We start from the raw sequence: 26,790 nt of genomic DNA, 5'->3' as shown, positions 1-26,790 counted from the left end.
AAAAAGTAACTATTCGCTGATGGGACTTGAACCCAAAATTCTGTGTCCCAAAGCCAATACACTAACCACTAAGCTATAAACTTAGTTGTAAAAACCTTAGAGTTCTATTTGGTTATATGATTTTCAGTGCAAACTTGTCTAAAACTCATTGGGACTTATGTACAGACTGCAAGCAAGCCAAATTCAAATGATGTTTGATTCTGATGTGTGAATCTGATGTGTGACTTTCTTCAAACATCAGAATCACAATGAGTTTTAGTCACCGAGTATTTTCATGGTTGATCTCATAAGACAAGAAAAGCTGCTAGCTACTATCGTTTGACTGGATAGTGCAATGGTAAGGCATTAGTCTCTGAAACTGCAGTGTCAGAGTTCAAATCCTGATAGGAATAAGATTATTATTATTACTTTTTTTTTTAATTATGACTATTTAGCACACAAACTACAGGGGTGTTTTACTTTTAATATCTGACACTGTCATCCTGACGTGTTAAGAGTTTCAGACACACTGTCTATTTGCATGGTAAATTACATAGCCAAAGAAAATTGGGAGGCAATAACTTACTACATATCTATTTCCAAGTGACTTTTATATTTGCATAATTTCTTAAAGGGGTCTAATGATAAAATGTCTTTATTGTAAATTTTTATTTCCATTCACCCAAGTACTGGCTGCAAACTCCCAATTTACTTTTGCTGTGTAATTATTATTATTATATATCACTACCTAAATAATCCAATAATGAACCTATAGTTTAACGGTAAGGCATCTGTGTCACAGATAGTTTTGGTTTGAAAGGATAATAATAATAATAATAATATGTAACACCTGCACATGGAACTGTCAGGGTAGCTACCGGTATACTGGAACTTACAGCCACTAAGAAGAGCTTTGCAGCTGCTGTTAAACAGGGATCTACAGACATTAACTGTTTTCCCCTGAGCTGCAGTGGACTACAATTCCCAGGGACCCTTGTTTCAGTCAGATGACACAGCCTGGAAGGATAGAGGGAGAGAGAGTGGATTGGAGGAGGAGGGACCTGGGGGAGGGAGCTGGGCAGGAAGTGAAAGTTCAGAGGAGGAGCGTGGCAGCTTGTTGTGAAAGATGGAGCAGTGTGGATCTGCATTCCTCTACGCTGCAGAGTGTGGTGGCCCCCTCTGAGATACCCGCGCTGCTGGAGAGAGCGCGATCCTGTCACCCTCTGAAGCAAGTTACATTAAGGACTCGGAGTTCTGCCGGCACTCCCACCGTATAAAGGCCTGAATCCTGCCGCCCCCAGCTGGTGTTCAGAGACCCATCCGACTGTTTGAGACACACAGTGAGTGCCTTTCTGAGACTTGTGGTTCTACCAGCGCTATTTACAGTGAGTACACTACAACCCAGACTATTGACATTAATATTCATCTAAGTGCACCAACGGTTCTAATTTGCGCGCCAACATCTGCGGCAACTGAGCCCCAACGTTTGGACTGAGTTAATACATAAAGGGAAAACCTGCTACGTTATATTTGCAGGGTCGGAGTAGAAGTAGATTGTGATGTGTATATGACTTTTATAGAGCACTGTTACTTGTATTGTATGTTATAACTTTATACCCACCTCAATTCTGCTGCATAGTAATAAACCTGTTAAACGGTTTTACTCCTGTTCCCTGTGTGCGTACTGATCTGTGGCAGGGGCTTTCCGAATCAGCCCCTGGCAGAAGATAACCGTCCTTCTGCAGTCCCAGAGAGAGAGCTCCAATCAAGATTCGGGTGGAGGCACTACGCCCTAGAGAGGTGTCCAGTAGTTAAACACAAATAAAACTATACAGATTGTGGTGTTGCTGTAACCGTACACAGTCAGGAGCCGCTGCAAGTTTGAAGCTATGGGCTTATGCAACGTCAAACCCGCAGCTTCCGGATGTTACAGTATAGTGGATGGGATTTGTAGAAATGCCATGTCCATTATGTGTGTCTGGGCACCTGCGTATCCCTCGTGGAAACTGATATGCGGTGCGTCTTTCCACACCGCAGCACGTCAATTTCTCCGGCGGGTAAGCATGCAAGCATTCCCCATAGACCTAACCTCTATAAGGAAAGTCCGCAGGTAAAAAAAATATGGCGCCGCTGTTTTGCATAAAATGAGCGGAAGCCGTCGGCGGCTATTCTGCTGGCTCCAGGCAGTGCCCACATATCATTAGCGTCAATGGAAAAGAACCAGCCACATCCCATCATGTATTAACTGTATCATCATAGCAAGGTAAGGTAAGTACTATGCAAAAAATGTTCCTTCTACAGGTTATTAACAAGTAATTAGTGAAATCCCCAAAGAACCCCTTTATGTTTTACATTACAATTTATGATATATGTGAAAACTAAAACTCGGTTCAAAGTATTGGTTGCATGCAGGTGCACATCTATCCAATATATTTCTTCCTGTGTTACACAAAAGCATTCCCCATAAAGCCACAAATATTTTTATCGGTCGACCATGACTGCACTACGAGAGAGGGAATCCGCCCACCAAGGACAGGAAACCTACAGGCTTAAAAGGGGGTGGCCCTCCCTCTCACCTCAGTTTGGTTTCCTGTCCTTGATGGAGGAAGCCTATCGCAGGCGTGGAAGATCTGGATGGCGACGGCTGTCGTAGCAGCGCCCCTATTAGGGATCGGCAGCTCCAGCGTTTTTGCCATGCTTGTGCGCCCCTATCTGGGAGAGGCACAGCATTCTTCTGCACTGGGTTTTTGCAGGGGGCTGCGCCCCTGTCTGGGGTTGCAGCCCCTTTTTTTCTGCCTCAACCAGGTGCACCTCCCGTGGGAGTGTCTGCCCTGGTTGTGATCCAAAGTGCGGTGGGGACTGCACCCTAGGTTGGGGTGACAGCCCACCATCACCCTGTGTGCCCGGCGGAGGGGGGACGCGGGGCTCAAGGTTATTTGCGACCCCTCACCCCCGACCGGGAGGATACCTGGCAGGGAGTCGCTAAAGCGCAGCTTACCTGGAGCCCTGGCAGTGTGCGTCCTCGCACGGCGCGTGCTTCCGGTTTCTGGGAGTCGCGGCCTGATGACGTCACCGCGACTCAGCGACCACGTGACCGGAACCCGGAAGTGGGGGTTCCGGTGTCAGAATAACCCAGGAAATTTGAAAAAAAAAAAGAGGAAAAGGTGCGCTACTGAGGGGAATGGGCCAGCTGTCTATTTAACTGGCCAGGTAGCAGGGCTCAGAGCTTCCCAAAGCTTCATTCTCTTACCATGGAGTCTGATCAGCTACAGCATCAGCAACAGCAAGTTGAGCAGCCGCCATCCTCACCATCTCAGCGGCTGTTTGGGGAGCCCCAAAAAGCACATCGCACACATGGTTCTGGTAGCCGGTCCTCAGGAAAGCGGAGTTCGGTGTCTAGGTCCAGCCACCACACCTCCAATAGGATGGATGATTCTGCAGCCTCCAGGGAGGATCCCCTGGCTGAGAAGGGTCCTTCCTCCAAACCGGTATCAGACATTTTTCTTAAGCCGTCTGGGTAAGTGATCTTCGAGAAAGTTCACTTAGTAATAGGGTATCCTTCTCCCCTTCTAATTTTAACAGGGGAAGAAATGTACCTCCAAGGCAAAGCACATTCAGTGTGCGTTATGTAAATCCATCCTTCCTGATGGATACCCTAAAAAATTATGCCAGTCGTGCATAAATCAAACGCTGGCAGAAGAAACCCCTAGTCTAACGTCAGGTTTAAAGACCCTAGTCAAGACTGAAATTCACAAAATCCTCTCCAAAAAGGCTCGAGGGAAAGCGGACTCAGACTGTGAAAGCTCCCTAGTCCCGGATGACCCCCGGTCCTCAGTCTGAGTCGGACTCGGATGATGTAGCTTCTTCCTCAGATAGTGGTGTGGGGCAGAATTGTTTTCCCCTGGGTGAGGTCGACGGCTTAATTAAAATGGTTCGGTCTACCATGGGCATCAGAGACCAGACAGGAAAAGTCAGTCCAGGATGTTATGTTCAGGGGGCTGGGACAAAGAAAGAGACGGAGTTTTCCCTTGAATGAAAAAATTCGGGACTTGATCCATAGTGAATGGAGGAAACCGGAAAGGAAGGGTACTCTGCCTCCATTCTTCAAAAGAAAGTATCCCTTTGAAGAATCAGCTTCTTCCTCCTGGGAAAAAGCTCCCAGGATAGACGTGGCTATAGCTAAGGCGTCCAAGAGTTCCTCCCTCCCCTTTGACGGTATGGGGGCTCTTAAAGACCCCTTGGATAGGAAGGCTGATACTTTCCTCAAGGGTACTTGGGAAACTTCTGTGGGAGCCTTGAAACCCGCGGTTGCGGCTACCTGTACCGCCAGGTCCCTAATGATTTGGCTAGACCAACTAGAAGCCCATCTAAAAAACAACACCCCCAGAAAGGAAATTTTAGCGGACATGTCACTTCTTCAGGGGGCAGCAGCTCTTCTGGCAGATGCATCGGCTGATTCTGTCAGATTGGCAGCAAGATCAGCCGCCATGTCCAACTCAGCCAGTAGAGCTCTGTGGCTGAAGTGTTGGCCGGGGGATATTCAAGCGAGAACAAGACTCTGCTCTATCCCTTGTGAAGGGGAGCATCTCTTTGGGTCGGTCCTAGATGAACTGTTGGATAAAGCAAGTGACAAAAAGAGGGGTTTCCCTAGCCTGTCTATTCCCACGTACAAATGCTCTTTCCATAGGATAAGGTTTCTACGTAGTAAACACCAGAGGGGTCAGGAGAAATGGGAAGACCGCAGGCCAAAAGGTAAAGGGCTCCTGTTCGGCTCTTCTGCTAACCAAGGCCCCCGGAAACCGAGTCAATGACTCACGGCTCAGGTTCCGGTCTGAAATTTGAGTTTCAGCGAATTCCTCGTGGGAGGTTCATCCTGACCCCAAACCGTTCCTCAGCGCTGGAGCAAACGGCCCTACAAGCAGAGGTCCTGAACTTGGTCCATAAGGCAATCTTAGTAGAAGTCCCGGCAGCAGAGAAGGGACTAGGGTTCTACTCACCGCTATTTCTGGTCACTAAGCCTGATGGGTCCTTTAGGTGTATTATTAACCTTAAAGCCCTAAATACATTTTTGTTAATTCCCACCTTTAAGATGGAATCTATCAAGTCCACAATAAAATTACTTTTCTCAGGCTGTTACATGGTAGTGTTAGACCTAAAATATACCTATTACCATGTACCTATACATAGAGACTTCCTTGATCATAAATGATGAAATTAGACATTTTCAGTTTGCAGCCTTGCCATTCGGTCTAGCCATAGCCCCTAGGGTATTTACGAAGGTGATAGCGGAAGTTATGTCTCATGTGCGGGAGCATAATATTTTGATTATCCCGTACCTGGATGATTTTTTGATTGTCGGAGACTCGGCCTCCCACTGTCACAATCATCTTAAACTGGTATCCTCTATCTTGGAAGGTCTGGGCTGGATCCTTAATCTGGAAAAGTCCAGAGTAGTCCCTTCAAGAATACAACAGTTCTTGGGTATCATGCTGGATTCAGACCTCCAGATATGGTTCCTTCCAGAAGCCAAGAAACAGAGGGTTAAAATGCTGGTGGAAGAGCACTTTCAAACCCAGTCATGTCCCTTAGGGCTGCAATGTCCTTGCTGGGTACCCTATCATCTTGCCTTCCGGGGGTTATGTGGGCACAATACCACTCCAGGGTCTTACAATGGGACATCTTGCATAATGAGGTCTTGTTAAATGGGCACTTGGAAGGGCGGATATCCTTATCTCCCCGATATGTGGACTCTTTACAGTGGTGGGTGAACTTGGAAAACCTGTCTCGAGGTGTTCCCTGGGTGTTTAAAATATCTAAAATAATTACAACTGATGCAAGCTCTCATGGATGGGGAGCCCACCTGGGGGATATGGTTGCCCAGGGGTCCTGGTCAGACGCTGAGAACTTTCCTCCAATACTAAGGAACAACTAGCAGTAGATAAAGCGGTTGGGCATTTCTTACCGTTCCTTCACAAAGAGAACGTTAGGATCTTGTCAGACAATAACATAGCGGTGGCTTACGTGAACCATCAGGGGGGTACTCGTGCTGGATCACTAATGAAAGTGGCGGATCATCTCTTTCAGATCTCGGAAGGCCATCTCCTCTCCTTAACAGCCCTCTACAGCAAAGGGAGAGAAAATATAAAGGCAGACTTTTTAAGCCGTCATTATTTAAGGCAGGGCGAATGGGAGCTAAAGCAGGACATTTTTTCCCAGATAGTCCAAAAATGGGGTCTTCCGGTGGTGGATCTCTTTGACACAAAGCTAAATCGGAAGGCAAAACTCTTTTGCTCCCTAGGTCCGAGAGAGGCCCCTGGCGGTAGACGCTCTCCAAATACCCTGGAATTTCAGTCTGGCCTACGCCTTCCCACCATTAAATCTCCTACCTATGGTTCGAAGAAAGTTCAGAGAGGACAAAGCGAAGGTCCTCTTGATCGCCCCCTTCTGGCCCAAAAGACCCTGGTTCTCATGCCAGAGGAATATGTCCATCTCAGATCCTTGGGTCCTACCCAAAGTTCCAGATCTCCTCAGCCAGGGTCCAATACTCCACCCTCAGGCTCCTGGCCTCCACCTGACGGTGTGGAATTTGAGAGGTCCCTGTTAGAACAAAAAGGATTCTCCCGGGGTCTAGTGGCTACTCTATTGTGTAGTAGGAAACCTGTCACCACCAGGATTTACGCTAGAGTTTGGAAAAAAAATTTTTTCTTTCTCTAATTCTACAGTGGGTGAAGGAGCGCTAATTGGGAAAACTTTAGAATTCTTACAGGGGGTCCTCGAGTTGGGATTGGCAACAAGCACCCTTAAGGTCCAAGTGTCGGCCTTGGGTGCTCTGTATAACTGTGACCTGGCCGGAAATTATTGGGTTTCTCGCTTCAAATAGGCTGTAGGTAGATCCAGGCCAGTTATCAAGACTAATTTTGTACCCTGGGACCTGAATTTAGTTCTAAAAGTGTTATCTGGGTCACCCTTTGAGCCAATAGATTCAGCGTCCCTTAGATCCATTTCCCTCAAAACAGCGCTTCTAGTAGCCCTAACATCAGCTAGAAGGATTGGTGATATTCAGGCTTTGTCCGCGGGCCCTCCCTTTACTCAGGTCCTGGACGATAGAATAATTCTTAGAGCGGATGCAGCATACCTCCCTAAAGTAGCTACCAGTTTCCATAGACTCCAGGAAGTAATACTACCCTCATTCTGTCCGAATCCAAGTAATCAAAAAGAAGCAGAGTTTCATGCCTTAGACGTGAGAAGATGTGTGATTAGGTACCTTTCAATCACCCAGCCCTTCAGGAAAGATAGTTCCTTATTTGTTTCTTACCAGGGGGTTAGGAAAGGGCTCAAGGTCTCTAGATCCACCATAGCTAGGTGGATCAGGGAGGCCATTACTCTTGCCTATGTGTCCAGCGGGGAGGAAGCGCCACAGGGATTGAAGGCTCACTCTACCCGGGCGGTGGCAACCTCATGGGCGGAGAAGTCTGGCGTCTCGATGGAGGACATATGTAAGGCGGCTACCTAGTCTTCCCCATCTACCTTCTATAGGCACTATAGACTGGATATGAGTGGTTCGTCTGACCTCACATTTGGGAGAAGGGTGCTCCAGGCGGTGGTCCCTCCCTAGACATCTTCATCTCTGCAATTCTCTCATGGTGCCGTCATGGTCGACCTATAAAGTCATAAGTTACTTACCGGTAATGGGATTTTTCGGAGACCATGACGGCACCCTTATATTCCCTCCCTTCACCTTTTGGGAGCACCTCTAATCTATTATCAATCGTTTTTTTCTCACATACTGGTGTTGTATAGAAATACTGTTTCATGATTGTGTTGCTATGTCTACTAACCGGGCGGTCCTCTCAGTGCTCTGTAATCCAAACTGAGGCGAGAGGGAGGGCCGCCCCCCTTTAAGCCTGTAGGTTTCCTGTCCTTGGTGGGCGGATTCCCTCTTGACGGTGTGGAATTTGAGAGGTCCCTGTTAGAACAAAAAGGATTCTCCCGGGGTCTAGTGGCTACTCTATTGTGTAGTAGGAAACCTGTCACCACCAGGATTTACGCTAGAGTTTGGAAAAAAAATTTTTTCTTTCTCTAATTCTACAGTGGGTGAAGGAGCGCTAATTGGGAAAACTTTAGAATTCTTACAGGGGGTCCTCGAGTTGGGATTGGCAACAAGCACCCTTAAGGTCCAAGTGTCGGCCTTGGGTGCTCTGTATAACTGTGACCTGGCCGGAAATTATTGGGTTTCTCGCTTCAAATAGGCTGTAGGTAGATCCAGGCCAGTTATCAAGACTAATTTTGTACCCTGGGACCTGAATTTAGTTCTAAAAGTGTTATCTGGGTCACCCTTTGAGCCAATAGATTCAGCGTCCCTTAGATCCATTTCCCTCAAAACAGCGCTTCTAGTAGCCCTAACATCAGCTAGAAGGATTGGTGATATTCAGGCTTTGTCCGCGGGCCCTCCCTTTACTCAGGTCCTGGACGATAGAATAATTCTTAGAGCGGATGCAGCATACCTCCCTAAAGTAGCTACCAGTTTCCATAGACTCCAGGAAGTAATACTACCCTCATTCTGTCCGAATCCAAGTAATCAAAAAGAAGCAGAGTTTCATGCCTTAGACGTGAGAAGATGTGTGATTAGGTACCTTTCAATCACCCAGCCCTTCAGGAAAGATAGTTCCTTATTTGTTTCTTACCAGGGGGTTAGAAAAGGGCTCAAGGTCTCTAGATCCACCATAGCTAGGTGGATCAGGGAGGCCATTACTCTTGCCTATGTGTCCAGCGGGGAGGAAGCGCCACAGGGATTGAAGGCTCACTCTACCTGGGCGGTGGCAACCTCATGGGCGGAGAAGTCTGGCGTCTCGATGGAGGACATATGTAAGGCGGCTACCTAGTCTTCCCCATCTACCTTCTATAGGCACTATAGACTGGATATGAGTGGTTCGTCTGACCTCACATTTGGGAGAAGGGTGCTCCAGGCGGTGGTCCCTCCCTAGACATCTTCATCTCTGCAATTCTCTCATGGTGCCGTCATGGTCGACCTATAAAGTCATAAGTTACTTACCGGTAATGGGATTTTTCGGAGACCATGACGGCACCCTTATATTCCCTCCCTTCACCTTTTGGGAGCACCTCTAATCTATTATCAATCGTTTTTTTCTCACATACTGGTGTTGTATAGAAATACTGTTTCATGATTGTGTTGCTATGTCTACTAACCGGGCGGTCCTCTCAGTGCTCTGTAATCCAAACTGAGGCGAGAGGGAGGGCCGCCCCCTTTTAAGCCTGTAGGTTTCCTGTCCTTGGTGGGCGGATTCCCTCTTTCATGGTGCCGTCATGGTCTCCGAAAAATCCCGTTACCGGTAAGTAACTTATGACTTTTCCCCTTCTCCCATGACAGCACCACCTGAGAGAGGGTATCCGCCCACCAAGGACAGGAACCTACTAAATAAAAAGGCGGTACCTCTCTTCCGCATCAGTTTTGGTTCCTGTCCTTGATGGAAGCCTCGCTAGGTGGTACCTCACATACCTGGACCGTGGATTCTGGGGTCGGTGTGGTCTGGAGGCTGTGGAAGCAGCAGATGGTCCCTATTCTCAGCCCATCTGACTGCTGCCCGGGTCTGCGCGTGGGGGGGGGCTACCTTCCGGAGTCCTCTCCGCATGCGCCGGGTCCTGCGGCCGGGTCTGCGCCTCAGAGACTAGATTGAGCGCACCGGCCAGCAGGTCTTCCGGGTCTGCGCACGTGGGGGTCGCGTCGCACCCTGTGATGGAGCGCGCCGGAAGTCCGGGCTGCGCACGCGCGGGGTGGTGATGCGCCCTATCACGGAGTGCGCCGGAAGCCGGGTCTGCGCATGCGTGGGTGGGAGGCCGACATCCTGCTGCAAGCGCGCCGTGTGCCGCTGGGCTGCGCACGCGCAGAAGAAAGGAGGATCTGGGGTGGCCAAGTTTAAAAAGGAAATAATTAAAGGAGGAATGAGAGTGAGCATGCTGCTGGAAGGGGAGGAGCCTAAAGGAGGTGGAGCCCTACTGCTTTTAAAGCATGGGGAGCAATCAAGATGGCGGTGTCTGCATCTCCGCCATAATGAGTGAGGAGCCGCCGTCACCTGGGCAGCAGCTGTCACCGCCGCAGGAGGAACAGCAGCAGCCACAGCCGCCAAAGCTGTGCAAGAAACTTAAGCAACTGGAACATCGAGAATCTTCCCATCACCAAAGCCACAGCAGTGGAGGGTGTGCGAGTTCCAGCAGAACCGGTCAGAAAAGACCTAGTCAGTCCACCTCCGCCAGATGGGAGCCCTCTTGTGAACGGCAACCACCGCCTCCGGTACCCTAGTCTGAACGGCAGTGTGGTGAGTGATCTTCGTGAAAGCTCACCTTGAGTAATGTGCTCTGCTCTGTTTTCCTCTTTTCTCTTTTTCTCCTTTCAATTCTTGGGTCAGGAGGCGAAGAAGTGTAGTGCTAAGAGTAAAAACAAGGAGTGTGCTTTATGTAAGATCAGTCTTCCCACCTCCTACGCCAAAAACCTGTGCTCGGACTGTATTCAGAGAACCATAGCAGAGGAGTCCCCGAGGTTTTCTATGGAGTTAAAGAATCTAACCCAGACAGAAGTCAGGGATTCTTTAAAAGGCTTAACCTCACGCAGGAAGAAGCAAAAACTGGTTTCCTCGGAATCGGTAGAGACCAGTTTTACAAGAGAACTGCCTTCCTCCTCTAATCTCTCCTAATCATCGTCGGAGTCTTCGGATGATGATGGGGGGGGGGGGGCAGGCCTTGTTTTTCGGTAGATAATACTGAGAGACTAGTTAAAGCCGTCAGTGACTATGGGTATTACTGATACCAAAGTTCCCAGAACAGTCCAGGATGTTATGTTCGGGGGCTTAGACCAGATGAGGACACGCACATTCCCGGTTAATGAGAGGATCAGATCTCTTATAGAAAGGGAATGGAAAAAAAACGGAGAAGAAGGGTCAGCTGCCTTCCTCCTCTAAGCGGAGATATCCCTTTGAGGAAGAGGATGCGGCTAAATGGGACAAAACTCCTAAGATTGATGTGGCCATTGCAAATTCCTCAAAAAGATCCACTCTGCCCTTTGAGGATTTGGGGGCCTTAAAAGACCCGCTTGATAAAAAAGCGGAGTCTTTCCTTAAACAAGCCTGGGAGTCATCAGCTGGGGCCCTTAAACCTGCAGTGGCAGCCACCTGCACCGCTAGATCTATGATGATCTAGCTTCAACAGTTGGAAGACCAGATTAGGGGGAATGTCTCGAGGGAGAAGATTCTGTCGGACCTTCCTCTTGTGCAGGGGGCGGCTGCATTCCTGGCAGACGCATCGGCAGATTCAGTTAGGCTGGCTGCCCAATCTGCAAATCTCTCTAATGCAGCCTGTAGGGCATTATGGCTCAAGAGCTGGCCAGGGGATGTGTAATCAAAGACTAAACTGTGCTCAATCCCTTGTGAGGGGGACTTCCTGTTCGGCAAAGGTCTAGATGACATCATGGATAAGGCCACAGACAAGAAACATGGGTTTCCCACTGTGTCTGGTTCCCGGTTTAAAAGCTCCTTTCGGAAGAGGAAGTACAGTCGCAGTAAAGCTCCCAGAGACCAAGGTAGCTGGAAAGACAGGAAGCCGTATAACAGAGGCTTCATGTTCGGGGGTCCCTCCTCCGAGAATAAGAAGGCCCCTAAGTGACAGTTCCCCCCAGGTAGGAGGAAAGTTGTCCCACTTCCTACCCGCCTGGGAGAAAATTTCATCCAATTCTTGGATCTTAGGGATAATCAGGAGGGGGCTCACATTGGAGTTCAAGAGCAGGCCCAGGAACACAGTCAAGATTTCAGCCCCCAGGAGTCTAGCGGAGCAGAGATAGCCTTACAGCAGGAAGTTCTCTCTGCTCGTGAAGGGGGTTCTGGTGGAAATACCTGCACCCGAGCAAGGAAGAGGATTCTACTCAACTCTCTTCCTAATGAAGAAGCCGGATGGCTCCTTCAGGACCATTGCCAACTTGAAGAAGCTGAGCGACCATTTAATCTACAGGCCGTTCAAAATGGAAACAATAAAGTCGGCCATAAGGATGTTATTTCTGGACTGTTATATGTGCGTCCTCGATCTGAAGGATGCCTACTACCACGTCCCGATCTTGGCAGATCATCAACAGTTTCTGAGGGTAGCTGTACAGTCCGGCAATCACGCAAGGCATTTTCAGTTTGCAGCTCTTCCCTTTGGTATTTCCATGGCGCCAAGAGTCTTCACAAAAATTATCCTGGAGGTCACAGCACATTTGAGGAAAGAGATATCCTGGTCATCCCTTATCTGGACGACTTCTTAGTAGTGGGCAGATCAAGACAACTCTGTGCTCTAGCCCTGGCGGACGTCATGGCCAGTCTAGAACGCCTGGGTTGGCTGTTAAATTTAGAGAAGTCAAGGCTGGAACCAAAGAGGGTCCAGTCTTTCCTGCGTCTCATTCTGGACTCATAAAACCAAACCTGTCTTCTACCAGAGGAAAAGAAGCTGAAGATCAGATCCCTAATATCTCGGGTTATCAGCAATCCAACCATGACCCTGAGGAGTGCAATGTCTCTATTGGGTACAATGACATCTTGCATCCCGGCGGTTCAGTGGGCCCAGTTCCATTCCAGATGTCTTCAACAGGAGATCCTGGCAGCGGACAGGCGGCTCAAAGGTCGCCTGAATGGAAAAATATCTCTTCCAGAGGTCGTAATCAACTCGCTGGACTGGTGGAGATCTCCGGTCAATCTATCTTTGGGGGTTCCTTGAACCTTCCAGGTGTCGGATACAATTACGACGGACGCAAGTGCAGAAGGCTGGGGAGCTCACCTAGGAGATTGTTCTGTACAAGGCCTCTGGTCGGACAGCGAGACAAGTCTCCCTTCCAACATGTAGGAGCTGTTGGCAGCCAGAAACGCTCTAGTAAAGTTCAGTTCTGTTCTTCAGGGTCATCACATACGGATAATGTCAGACAACAGATCGACAGTCGCCTACATCAATCAGGGGGGTACCAGGTCTCTCCCTCTGATGTTAGTAGCGGATCAGATCTTCAGTTTTGCCGAGAGTCAGCTGTTCACGTTCTCGGCGCTGCGTATAAAAGGAGAGGACAACGTAAAGGCCGATTTCCTGAGTAGTCACATCTTAAAACAAGGAGAGTGGGAATTGAATCCAGTCGTATTTCAGCAGATTGTGGGCCAATGGGGACAGCCTCAGATAGATCTATTTGCAAACAGACACAATCGAAAGACCAAAATCTTTTGCTCTTTGAATCCAAAAGAGGGGGCATTTGCGGTGAACGCGCTGCAGATTCCTTCGGATTTTACTGTAGCCTATGCCTTTCCCCCTTTAATGCTGATCCCTACTATCCTGACGAAGATCCGAGAGGAACAGGCGAGGGTTATATTGATCACCCCGTTCTGGCCCAAGAGACCATGGTTCACTTGGATGAAGAGAATGTCCCAAGCAGATCCATGGGTTCTTCCGGACATCCCGGATCTCCTCAGGCAGGGCCCAGTCTGTTATCCCCAAAGATCGGGCCTGCATTTGACGGCCTGGATTTTGAAAGGTCGTTATTGACACAAAGGGGGTTTTCTCCGGATCTGGTTACTACCCTACTGACGAGTAGAAAGCCGGTAACGACTAGGATCTATGGTAGAACCTGGGCTAAGTTCCTGTCTACCTCGGGTCAGTCCGCCAAAGGGAGGATTCCTATTGATGCCATACTAGAATTCCTCCAGAAGGGGTTAAGCATGGGACTAGCCACCAGTACTCTTAAGGTACAGGTATCAGCTCTGGGGGCACTATATAATTATCACTTGGCGGCGAATAGGTGGATCATCAGATTTATTAAAGCTTGTGATAGGTCCAGGCCTATTCCTACTCCATGGATGCTTCCTTGGGACCTTAATTTGGTTCTGGAGACACTAACCAAACCTCCCTTCAAGCCCTTAGAGGAAGTTTCAGAAAAAAATTCTAACTTTAAAGACTGCCCTACTGGTAGCCCTGACATCAGCTCGTAGAGTCAGTGACTTACACGCACTATCTGTTAACCATCCATTCACTCAAGTATGTAGGGATAGGCTGGGTCTGGCCTTAAGATTACTCTATCTCCCAAAGGTAGCCTCCAAATTCCATAGGACGCAAGTAATCACTCTCCCTTCCTTCTATCCTAACCCTAGGGATTCTGAGAAACATAAGCTTCACACCTTAGATGTTAGGAGGGTGTTAGTCCAGTATTTGGAGGTGACAAAAGACTGGAGGAAAAGTGACTCCTTATTTATATCCTTTCAGGGGGCTAGGAAAGGGCTTAAGGTTACAAGAGGGACCATAGCTAGATGGGTCAGGGATACTATTACCTTAGCATACTCTTCTAGCCATCTGCCGGTTCCAAAGAACCTGAAGGCCCACTCCACCAGAGCGGTAGCTGCTTCCTGGTCTGAGAAGGCGGATGTGCCCATCGACATCATATGTAAGGCGGCAACTTGGTCATTCCCCCCTACATTCTACAAACATTACCATCTTGACCTTTCCTCTTCTACTGATCTATCCTTTGGTAGGAAGGTGTTGCAACGGTGATCCCTCCCTCTGGTGTCTGATCTCTATAAATCTCTCAGGTGGTGCTGTCATGGGAGAAGGGGAAAAGATCCTAGTTACTTACCGGTAACGGGATTTTACAGAGCCCATGACAGCACCCTATTAATTCCCTCCCCTTTATCACTATGGTGTGCACTTTTTAAGGTGTTTATTACAAATGTTGTGGTGGCGGTTATGTATTAACCTGTCTTCGGAGGCCCTCTCATGCTCTGAAACAAAAACTGATGTGGAGGAGAGGTACCGCCTTTTTATTCAGTAGGTTCCTGTCCTTGGTGAGCGGATACCCTCTCTCAGGTGGTGCTGTCATGGGCTCTGTAAAATCCTGTTACCGGTAAGTAACTAGGATCTATTTCTTTTAAGAACATATTGTAAACTATTATCTTTTATAAAAAAAAAATTGTTTAAAACTCCTACAAACGTCAAAACTGTCAAACCAAAGACATTGTTCAGTTTTTATCAAATGCTATTTTTGACTTTTGTAATAATTAAATCCATCATTATTGCATGATTGTACAAATGACATCACAGTCCTATAGTTGCTTGCTTATAATTGTTTTTATTTATTTTTCTACAGATTTTGAAACAATGGATAAAAAATCAGATGTGTTCTCCAAATGTGATGAAATTAAAAAGGATCTGAAAGAAGGTGTGCATTTCATTGCTCATGTGGGGAGTCCGCTGACAAGCTGACAAGGGGTTATCCCATTTTAAACAATGATGACCAATCCTCAGGATAGGACATTATTATCACATCAGCTGGGACCCCCGCCGATCAGCTGTTTGAAGACACCAGTTGTTCCCTGAGCACCAGAGTCTCTTCTTAGGCCAGTGGTGTCACTGTACATCAGTCACGTGGCCTTGGTGCACCTCAGCCTTATTCAAGTCTACGGAACTGAGCTGCAATACATAGCAAAGCCATTATACAATATACGGCACTGTGCATGGTGAGCTGGGGTCCCAGATGTCTAACCGTCAACAATCTAATGATGATGATCTAACCATGGAATAGGTCGTCATTATTAAAAATGATATAACCCCTTTAAATAGCTAGAGAATGCTGCAGGGATATTGTCTGTGAAAATTGTACAAATTGCTGGTCCTTCTACACTGGCAGATGATGTAGCTGATTAGCGGCAATGAAGCTGTCATTCAGGATAACTGTCTGATTATCAGCTGAGATGAGGATTGAATTCATCTTCAGCAATCATTGATTCTGGGTAGAACTTCACTGTTTCGACTTTTGGGGCAATCAGAAGGACAGAATCATCTGATGAAGGAGTGTTCGCTCATTCATCAGGTGACTGATGCCACCTTGTGTAAAGGAAAATATGGAGGATTTATACAAATGTTTATTCCCGATAATCTGCCATGATCATTGGTCCATGTAATATGACCTTTTGTCTGTGAATTCAAGCCCTATGACCAAGACAACTCCTTGTGTTTTATCTTAATAATGTTTTTGCAACTGTAATACATTTTATTCAGATTATAACAGTAAAAAAACCTCTTTATGGGTCCAAGGAAATTGTGAAAATGACCTGACTTTTTCCAGTAGTTGCTTTCAAACTTCTAGTCAATCTGCTACCTAGTGGTACTATGATAACTACAGAGTAGAATATAGGATCTGATCCATGAGATTTTGCTAGTGATCTTCAGAGTTTATATAAAGAATGCAGTGTAAAGTATTTATCTATAATTTAATATATAGTATAGGGATGAGTTTATCCCTACCACGATTATTGCTTCTGAAAGTCACAAAAGAACGCTGCTGCAACATGTGGCTTTACTTGAACGGATCAAATAAGTGGAATATCCTTTTAAGACCTTAAAATGTCACACAAATGTCACAAGTTTGGCCACTTATTTCCTAAAAAAAAATCAACCACATCCATCACGACGTCTCAGCCCAATCTCCCCAGTGCCTGTATACCCTTCCCTGCCGCACTTCAAGCTCACTTGAGCCTGTTACAAAAGAAGAGCTTACCCATCTCCTCGCTTCTTGTCGGCCTACAACCTGCAACATTGACCCCATTCCCTCACATCTCCTGCAGTCTCTCTCACTGGTGGTCACCACTCACCTGACTAAAATATTTAACCTCTCTTTCTTCAGGTATCTTTCCATCCTCATTTAAACATGCCATCATAACCCCTTTACTTAAAAAAACATCTCTCGATCAGAGCTGCACTGCTAACTACAGACCTGTCTCTAAACTCCTGGAATGCTTGGTCCACTCCTGTCTAACACTCTATCTTCTACATGCAGTGAAAAACAGAGCTAAAGAAAGTTATGGTTCTCAAGAGATTCAATGGCGTTAGGACCAATGTACAAGATTCTGAAAAAAAGCACCAAATTATATATATACAGTACAGACCAAAAGTTTGGACACACCTTCTCACTTAAAGATTTTTCTGTATTTTCATGACTTTGAAAATTGTACATTCACACTGAAGGCATCAAAACTATGAATTACCACATGTGGAATTATATACTTAACAAAAAAGTGTGAAACAACTGAAAATATGTCTTATAATCTAGGTTCTTCAAAGTAGCCACCTTTTGCTTTGATGACTGCTTTGCACACTCTTGGCATTCTCTTGATGAGCTTCAAGAGGTAGTCACTGGAAATGGTCTTCACTTCACAGGTGTGCCCTGTCAGGTTTAATAAGTGGGATTTCTTGCCTTATAAATGGGGTTGGGACCATCAGTTGTTTTGTGCAGAAGTCTGGTGGATACACAGCTGATAGTCTTTTGAAGAACCTAGAATATAAGGCTGCGTGCCCACGATGCGTTTTTAATGCGTTTCCGCAGCGTTTTTGCTGCTGCGGAAACGCATTAAAAACGCATGATAGAAGGGCAGCAATGTTCCCCAATGATAATCCGCATGTGCTGTGCACATGCTACGGAAATTTCCGCTTGCGGAAAAAAACGCAGCACTACCAATTCTTTTGCGGAAGCGCTGCGTTTTCGTCGCCATTGACTTGCATTGAGCCGCTTCAAATCCGCAAGTATGAAAAACTACTTGCGGAATTGAAGCGCATTTGCTGCGATTTTGGATCACAAGACCGCAGCAAATGGGAAGTGACCTCATGCGGGGGCGTTCCAGCCATCCCAGACCATCCCATAAATCCAGGAAAACGAGAATCCCATACCATTCCTGTCTTCCTGAATCATGGCTGAGCACCTGGGGTGGTACAAGCGGATGGAGCTGAATGGTCCCGCTCATGATTAGTGTGTTAGGTGTCTGCGGGGTGTCTGCGTGCAGGCAGACATAGGCCGATGTGACACTACTACTCCCATCGGCCTATATCTGTCCCCCGTCCACTCGTGCCAGCAGGATCTGCTCGATGGGAGCAGTAGTTCCCATCAGCCTGATCCTGCTATTTAAATTGCCCTACTGTGTCCATTAAACTGCCCCGTATGTTATTTTGGCCCCCATAGGTTTATATTTTTGCCCCTATACATGTTTTATTTTTTTAGGCCCCCATATTTATTTATTTATTTATTGTCCCCAATAAATTTTAAATACATTTAATTGGTGGCCAGTGGTTACCTAAAATAAATTAGTTTATACATTGCCGATCGCCACCTAAAATAAAGTAAAAAATAAAAAAATACACCTATACTCACCTAGACACCTAATTCCCCAAAGCCATCGATTTCCTGTAATAAAATATAAAATAATAAACCACAATTTTATCCTTACCCCTCCGTAGTAGTCCACGAGTGTCCCACGAAGATCTCCAGTTTAGAGCTGCCACATAAAATGTGACCGCTCTAAACCGCTGCCGCTGCTATAATGACGGGGCCGTAAAGCAGCCCCGTCATTGCATAAGCGAGTTCGCCGGAGTTCAGGTAGCGCTGCTCCGGTGAGCTCCTTTACGGCCCCGCTGACCGTGAGAAATTCCCACGGTACAGCAGGGCTGTAAAGGAGGTCACCGGAGCTGGGCTGACTGAATGCACTCCAGTGACCTCAGTCAGGGCTCACGCTGCCGGGAGCGGACATGTTCCCGGCAGTGTGAGCATACAGCAGCCATGACAGCTGTCACATCTTCAGATGTGACAGCTGTGCATGGGAAATCAGCGCAATTTTTTTTTTTTTAGTAAACTAATAATTAAATAAAATTGTGTTTTATTTCAAATAAATTATTTTTTTCTGGGTGTAGTGTGTTTTTTCTTAACTCTTTGTAGGTTAGTAATGGGGGTGTCTTATAGACGCCCCTCATTACTAACCGGGGCTTCATGGCAGCTGGCGCTGACATGAACCCCACCACTATTACCCCCTGCCACCGCACCAGGGCAGCGTGGAAGAGCGAGGCTAAGCGCCAGATTTGGCGCAGAAATATGATGCGCCAAATCTGGGGTGGCTGAGGGCTGATATTATAGCCTGGGAGGGGGCCTATAACCATGGCCCCTTTCTAGGCTATTAATATCAGGTTGCAGCTGTCCACCTAGCCTTTGCTGGCTCCAATTTATAGGGGGACCCTATTATTATTTTTTTTTTGGGGGGGGGGTCCCATCTGTAGAATGGGCTGTAAAGGCTAAGCTAACTACTGCAGACTGATATTAAATAGCAAGGGAAGGGGCCATGATCCTTGGCTACTTCCCAGACTATTAAATCAGTCCGCTTTCCCTCTTTCCTTAAAAATATGCATGAGCCCACTTTTTTTTTTTTTTTTTTCTATACATTGAAATGTAAGATTATTGTACGGGGGTGGGGGAGAGTGTGCCCAAGTATACACATGCATACATATCTGCATAGAAAATATATATATATATATAAAATATTTAATCACCCCCTTCAGTTTATTAATTCACTGTTGTAATGTTAATACATTGTAGGAGGAGAGGTACCCTGAGATATGGGACCGTTCAAGTGATGTATATAAGGACAAACAGAAATGACGAGACACATGGCCCTCTGTCGTGCATGAAATTTTCCCGCTGTGGGAGGATGCCGATCGAGTGGCACAAAAAAAATTTGTAAGTTTATTTATTTATTTTTTTGTGTTATTTGTACCATTTTTTTGATAAAGAAAATTAAACATCTATATTTTTGAAATGCAATACATTAATTAATTTATTTATTTTTTTTAAATTGCAGTAGAAGATGTTAAAAAAAGGTGGCGGTCGGTCACCGACCGCTTCATGAAAGCGGAGGCCGGGTGAAGCGGGTCATCACCCCTCCGCCAAAAAGTTCCGTATGCAGACCATCTGGCCTCCATTTTGACCAACAGGAGTTTGCGGCGGTAAGTTCACAATAATAATTTGTAAACAAAATTTCTTTCAAACTGTTGTATTAACATGCCTTTTTTTCCTTTATTGTACAGCACTGAAGGCAACGTAACGGCTACAACACCAACACTACACCACGAGACCAGCACGGAGCAGGGCGGCGACGAATATTCAGAGGACTTTCTCCTGTCTTCTCCGGATCCTCACGGTGCTGGTCCTTCGTGTTCGCCTGCCTCCGCATCCTCATCTGCTGCTGGCGTTGCGCCGGGGTCTGCTGCTGATGCTGCTCCTGCTTCTGGCGCTGAAGGTAGCTCTGCTGTTGGTGCGTCTAGGCTCACTGGGATGGGGGCTGGTTCTGCCCGTCCCGTGGCATCGAGAAGGGCTGGAAATAAAAAGTCCAAAAGCCAAGAGGTTGGGAGTAGCGCCCTTGAAGCCCTCACTACTCGCACCCTCAGTCTTATGGACAGGGTCCACAAAGAGGATGACCTTGATAAATTTGGTTTAGTAATAGCAGGCGGCCTTAGATCCATGCCACGGGACAAGCAGAACTTGTACATGACAGCAGCCAATGCTCTTGTCATGGCAATTGATGCGCCCTCGCCTATGCCTTCGGCACCAGCCATAATAAATGGGATTTTTAATGTGTTTAATCCCAGTGGGCCTCCCCCACCAGCAGCTGCAACCCATCGTTATGGGCAGGTGGCAGCATATCGGCCAGAACCTTCAGAGGCCCATGGAGCATCTTCCCACCATCCTGGCCCATCTCCTAACACCAGTTTCTCCCAGGATATGTTCCAAGGGTATGGGTACGAGCCAGACTTCCATCAGTTCCCGTAGAATAAATTACACCCCGTCTACATTTTTGGTCCATAAAAACATGCAGCAAGCACCTGTATGTCATTAGATACATTTTTAAAAAAATAAATAAAAATGCATTAAACACCTTTTCTTCTATTCATCTACACCAGGCTTCAGGCGTAGGTGACTGTAAGAAAAGGTGTTTAGTTTTATATACTGACACGAACTACAGGTGCTGCCCGTTCTTTATGGACCAAAACTGTTGACAGCTTGGCCTCTGAAGTGTTTGATGGGACATTGTAAAGTTATGGACAATGTTTGTCCAGATATTTGTTTGCACATTTTTTTTTATTTTTGTAGTTTCAAGTTTTTGCACATTTTCTACAATATTTAAGTTTTATAAAAATAAATTAACATTTAAAACAAAATGTCTATTTTACTTCAGGTAAAATTTAGAGTATATACAGTATATGTGTTTGGGTAGTGTCAGTGAAAAATTTCATCTAACAAAAAAAAATGGGCCCCTGACCGGCACACATTTCAGGGGAACAATAATTTAATTATTATGACACTTCATGTTTGGCTGTCTGTATGTAGGCGATTTGATTTTTAATAAAAAAATAAATAAATTTAAATTGATATGACTTGACGACAAAGGGATGAATTGTCACAACATTGTTCTTAGCTTGTTCTGCTCAGAGCACCAGCAAATGACAATGGTGAGTGATGACTTTAGCAGCCAGTACTTGGGAAGATCGCTCTAGTAGTACCGCCGATTCCCAGGGACAGGTTTGAATATCTCACGTTTTTTTTTATTTTTTGGGGGGGAGGGGGCGGTCAAGTAGCTGGATTATCTTCATGGGTGCTGCACTGTAAAGCCATCTTGTGACCAGTACTTGTGACTGAGCATAATCAGAGGTAGGGGTCACAATGTAAGTGTATGATAGTCACATTCTACCATTGTTGTGGCTGTCATAGACTTAAACTTATGCGTAGACGTATGGTCATAAAGAAACACATATAAGGTGATAACTGAATATGGACACAAGATTGTAAGCTAAAACAAATTTATTAGTTAGAAAGGTTTTATCAATTTTGACAAGAACAACTCTCCTCGAAATTCTTCTTTTATTGGGCATCAGATCTTCTCTCCTGGTCAGGCTGCACACCACCGCCATAGGAGTATTGCCATTGCACGGCACCTTCAGGACTCATGAAGTAGTCAGTGAAGGTTTCTCGCACCCTGGCACCAGAGTTGGATTGCCTTCCCGAAGCCAAGTTGACCTCTGGAATTAATTCTGACAGCTGTGACTCCTCATCTTGCTCAGTGCTGTATTCATGAGCATAGTTGTGGAGTACACAGCATGCCTTAATTACAGTGTCAACTGTCTCTGTATCCAACTGGATGGCAGTGTGAAAGATCCTCCACTGACTACACATGATTCCGAAGCTGCAATCCACATATCTGCGTGCATGACTCGGCCGATAATTAAAAATCCTCCGCCGGTCATCCAGTGCCCTTCGTGGGTATGGGCGCAGCAGGTTGGTCATTAAGGGAAATGCCTCATCCGATACCATCACAAAGGGAACTGGATCTGTGGAACCCGGCAAAGGTCTTGGGGCTGGGAGCGTTCCGCCATCTTCAAGAATTTGCAGCCCAATCTGTGATCACAACACCCGAGAGTCCCCTGTACTGCCATAAGCACCAACGTCGATGGCCACAAATTTGTAATGTGCATCAGCCACCGTCATCAGGACCACGGAAAAATACTTCTTATAATTAAAGAAGCGTGATCCTGATCGTGGTGGCTGCTGAACTCTCACATGTTTGCCATCGCACCTATGCAGTTGGGAAAATTGGCCAGAGTTTGAAAGCCTGCTGCGACCTGCAGCCAAGTCTCCTCGGTTGGGGAAGGCATCACGATGGGCTGCAACTACTGCCAGATGACGGTACATGTGCACCTCACAATTCTGGAAATGGTGGATTTACCCACCCTAAATTGGAGGTGCAGTGATGTATAGCTCTCTCCTGTGGCCAAAAACCTGAAAAGGAAAAATATATAATTAGAAAAGACAAAAAAAAGAAGAGATACAAGGCAACATTATAATCTCACACTAGTAATTAGTATTGAAAAAAAAATTGACTACAGCACTGAGTGCACGTTTTGTAGTTTTGGTTGGACATTTGAAAGGGTTTTTTTTTTGTTTGCTAGGGAGTTTTCACATATGTAGTCACTTGTCATTGGCTGTGTTTGCCTCCATTGTTTGCTCATCAACAGGTCACACATCAATTCTATTCAGTGACCTTATCACTATCACCTTGCCATGACCCAGCTAATCTTATGTACAGGAAAACATTATAGCCACAGAGGAGCCATCACCAGAGGCTGACTCGCCAAGGTTAACCTGAAGGAAGGGGTGAGCTGTTGTGCCCATTCATGGGTGGTGTAGCTACTCATGCCAGTTTGAAAACACAAGGAGTGGATAATTGGCTGTAGAACAGATTTTTTATTTTCAATTTGCTAATGTTGTAAGGAATACAACGAATTACATGTTTCATGTTCCTATTTGATTATTAATAATAAAACAGACATGTTTAGGGCTCTTTCACACGTCTGTTTCTCCAGTACAAGAGGTGACAGTTTCCAGACGTACCACAGACAACAGACGTAATGATTATTTCATTCTTAATTTTACAGGTGGGGCCACACTACTAACCCCCTCATAATGATCCCTACTGTTGCTGTTCAAAGCGCCAGCATAGAACCATGATGAGGGCAGCGTTCAGCAAGGACTTACAGGGAATAGTGATAGTTGTACCGCTGACTCCCAGAAGTCCGTCCAGGTGATGCGCATGTAACGCACACTGTGCTATGATATTTCCAGAACGTATGGTGCTGGAGATATCTGTACGTGTGAAACCAGCCATACAGTCTGTATATATATATATATTAGTACAGACCAAAAGTTTGGACACACCTTCTCATTTAAAGATTTTTCTGTATTTTCATGACTATGAAAATTGTACATTCAGACTGAAGGCATCAAAACTATGAATTACCACATGTGGAATTATATACTTAACAAAAAAGTGTGAAACAACTGAGAATATGTCTTATATTCTAGGTTCTTCAAAGTAGCCACCTTTTGCTTTGATGACTGCTTTGCACACTCCTGGCATTCTCTTGATGAGCTTCAAGAGGTAGTCACCGGAAATGGTCTTCCAACAATCTTGAAGGAGTTCCCAGAGATGCTTAGCACTTGTTGGCCCTATTACCTTCACTCTGTGGTCCAGCTCACCCCAAACCATCTCGATTGGGTTCAGGTCTAGTGACTGTGGAGGCCAGGTCATCTGGCGTAGCACCCCATCACTCTCCTTCTTGGTCAAATAGCCCTTACACAGCCTGGAGGTGTGTTTGGGGTCATTGTCCTGTTGAAAAATAAATGATGGTCCAACTAAACGCAAACCGGATGGAATAGCATGCCGCTGCAAGATGCTGTGGTAGCCATGCTGGTTCAGTATGCCTTCAATTTTGAATAAATCCCCACCAGTGTCACCAGCAAAGCACCCCCACACCATCACACCTCCTCCATGCTTCACGGTGGGAACCAGGCATGTAGAGTCCATCTGTTCACCTTTTCTTCGTCGCACAAAGACACGGTGGTTGGAACCAAAGATCTCAAATTTGGACTCATCAGACCAAAGCACAGATTTCCACTGGTCTAATGTCCATTCCTTGTGTTCTTTAGCCCAAACAAGTCTCTTCTGCTTGTTGCCTGTCCTTAGCAGTGGTTTCCTAGCAGCTATTTTACCATGAAGGCCTGCTGCACAAAGTCTCCTCTTAACAGTTGTTGTAGAGATGTGTCTGCTGCTAGAACTCTGTGTGGCATTGACCTGGTCTCTAATCTGAGCTGCTGTTAAGATGCGATTTCTGAGGCTGGTGACTCGGATAAACTTATCCTCAGAAGCAGAGGTGACTCTTGGTCTTCCTTTCCTGGGGCAGTCCTCATGTGAGCCAGTTTCTTTGCAGCGCTTGATGGTTTTTACAACTGCACTTGGACACTTTCAAAGTTTTCCCAATTTTTTGCACTGACTGCCCTTAATTTCTTAAAGTAATGATAGCCACTCGTTTTTCTTTACTTAGCTGCTTTTTTCTTGCCAGAATACAAATTCTAACAGTCTATTCAGTAGGAATATCAGCTGTGTATCCACCAGACTTCTGCACAACACAACTGATGGTCCCAACCCCATTTATAAGGGAAGAAATCCCACTTATTAAACCTGACAGGGCACACTGTGAAGTGAAGACCATTTCCGGTGATTACCTCTTGAAGCTCATCAAGAGAATGCCAAGAGTGTGCAAATCAGTCATAAGAGCAAAAGGTGGCTACTGTGAAGACCCTAGAATATAAGACCTATGCTCAATTGTTTCACACTTTTTTGTTAAGTATATAATTCCACATGTGTTAATTCATAGTTTTGATGCCTTCAATGTGAATGTACAGTTTTCATAGTCATGAAAATACAGAAAAATCTTTAAATGAGAAGGTGTGTCCAAACTTTTGGTCTGTACTGTGTATATAAATATATATAGAATATATATACGAAAAGTCAGTGATTAGCAGCTCGAGAGACCCTCAAACACTGGAGTCCTGCTGTTTATGAGCTGTGGTGTTCTCGTGTACAACAAGATAGCTAACAGTTAGGCTGTGTTCACACATGTTGTGTTTTTTTCTGCTGCAAATCTGCTGCTAACTTTTCTCTGGCAGGAGAACAGCTGTGTAAAAAAGTGCGTGTGTATTTTCTGAGTATTTTTGACCACCCATTACTTCCTATGGGTGAAAAAACACAGTAAATAGGGAGCAAAAACACAGGTGCGTTTTCTGCTGCAGAAACGCAGAAATAAGTGTCATTCCCTATTTTCCAAATATGCAAGCAAGGCAGAAAATACGCAGCAAACAAAAAGCAGCATGTGTGGACAGTGAATTCTGGTTTCTCATAGACTTTGCGGGTACAGAAAGATGCAGGTGAAAATTTGCATAAAAATCTGCAGCAAAATATGCAGCAAAACACAACGTGTGTGAACATAGCCTTAGTGTTAACTGGTAAAGTACCAACCTGGATCTAAAGAATACAAGGATTTTTGGGTGTATACTTTGCATTGGAAGTCTTTCAAGACCTATGCTCAGTAGCGATGAGCGGTGTTCGACTCGAACTGTTCGCCAATCTCAAATTCGAGCTGTTTTGGGCGGTGTTCCAGCCGTTCAGCGAACACGAACAATTTGAAAAAAATTCGGCTGTTCGAGGTTATGTTCGATAACTGTTCGTGCACCAAAATCATAACTGGATTTTTTCTCAGTAATGATGAAAATTAATGTTAATACGCAGTTTGAGTGTACAGCGGGGCGGGGGGAGGGGCAGGGGATGGATCTCTGCAGGAACAATGAAGATCTCCATTTTTTTGTCTCTTTCCCGCATTTGCAGTGGGGAGGTGCAATCTGTCAGCCTATCAGCAGCGCACACACGGAACGAAGTGCTTTTTTTCACACAAGCAAGGGCATGTGTCATTGGCAGTGTATGTCACATGTCCTTGCCCTATAACAGGGTTCCCCAACTCCAGTCCTCAAGGCCCACCAACAGGGCATGTTTTCAGGATTTCCTTCGTATTGCACAGGTGATAATTACATCACCTGCACAGGCAATAATTCCATCACCTGAGCAACACTAAGGAAATCCTGAAAATATGACCTGTTGGTGGGCCTTGAGGACCGGAGTTGGGGAACCCTGCCCTATAAGACCCAGCCATTTTCCCCGTCGCCACCATTTTCTCACTGCTGCAGCTGCGTGTTAGACGGCACCGCTGTTGCTGTGTGCGCTATACTTTGTTAATTTCAAGCCAATTTTCGCACAAATCTACAGATAGCTTGGGAGTAGGGAATAGTTGTGATTGCAGTCCTTTTGAGGACTAGGTTACATCATTTCCTACGACTTTTATCAGGCAGGTCTGTGCTCTTAAATAGATAGGTTGGGAGTAAAGACTAATTGTAATTGCAGTCCTTTTGAGGGCTAGGTTACATCAGTTCCTATCACTTTTGCCAGGCAGGTCTGTGCCAGTGCTGTGCAAGTTTTTTTCACAGCATCTGGCTAAATCTAGCAAAGCTAATCCTTTTTGGCCTCTTGCAGAGTGTGTTAGTCAGTG

At 45.9% G+C, this 26,790-nt stretch overlaps 1 long non-coding RNA gene across 1 annotated transcript; it reads left to right on the top strand.

Moving 5' to 3' along the window:
* Positions 1-469: 469 nt before the first annotated feature.
* Positions 470-20,949, top strand: LOC141152826 (uncharacterized). Its single transcript, XR_012247161.1, has 5 exons — positions 470-1,364; positions 15,134-15,205; positions 19,400-19,540; positions 19,662-19,806; positions 19,888-20,949. It is a non-coding gene; the product is annotated as an uncharacterized lncRNA (long non-coding RNA).
* Positions 20,950-26,790: the final 5,841 nt, after the last annotated feature.

This window comes from Phyllobates terribilis, unplaced genomic scaffold (assembly GCF_046119375.1).
Source record: "Phyllobates terribilis strain yellow unplaced genomic scaffold, ASM4611937v1 Scaffold_7__3_contigs__length_470593459, whole genome shotgun sequence".
NCBI classification, from domain to species: domain Eukaryota; kingdom Metazoa; phylum Chordata; class Amphibia; order Anura; family Dendrobatidae; genus Phyllobates; species Phyllobates terribilis.
Note: the sequence above shows the minus strand (reverse complement) of the source record. Positions and strands in the feature narration are given on the sequence as shown.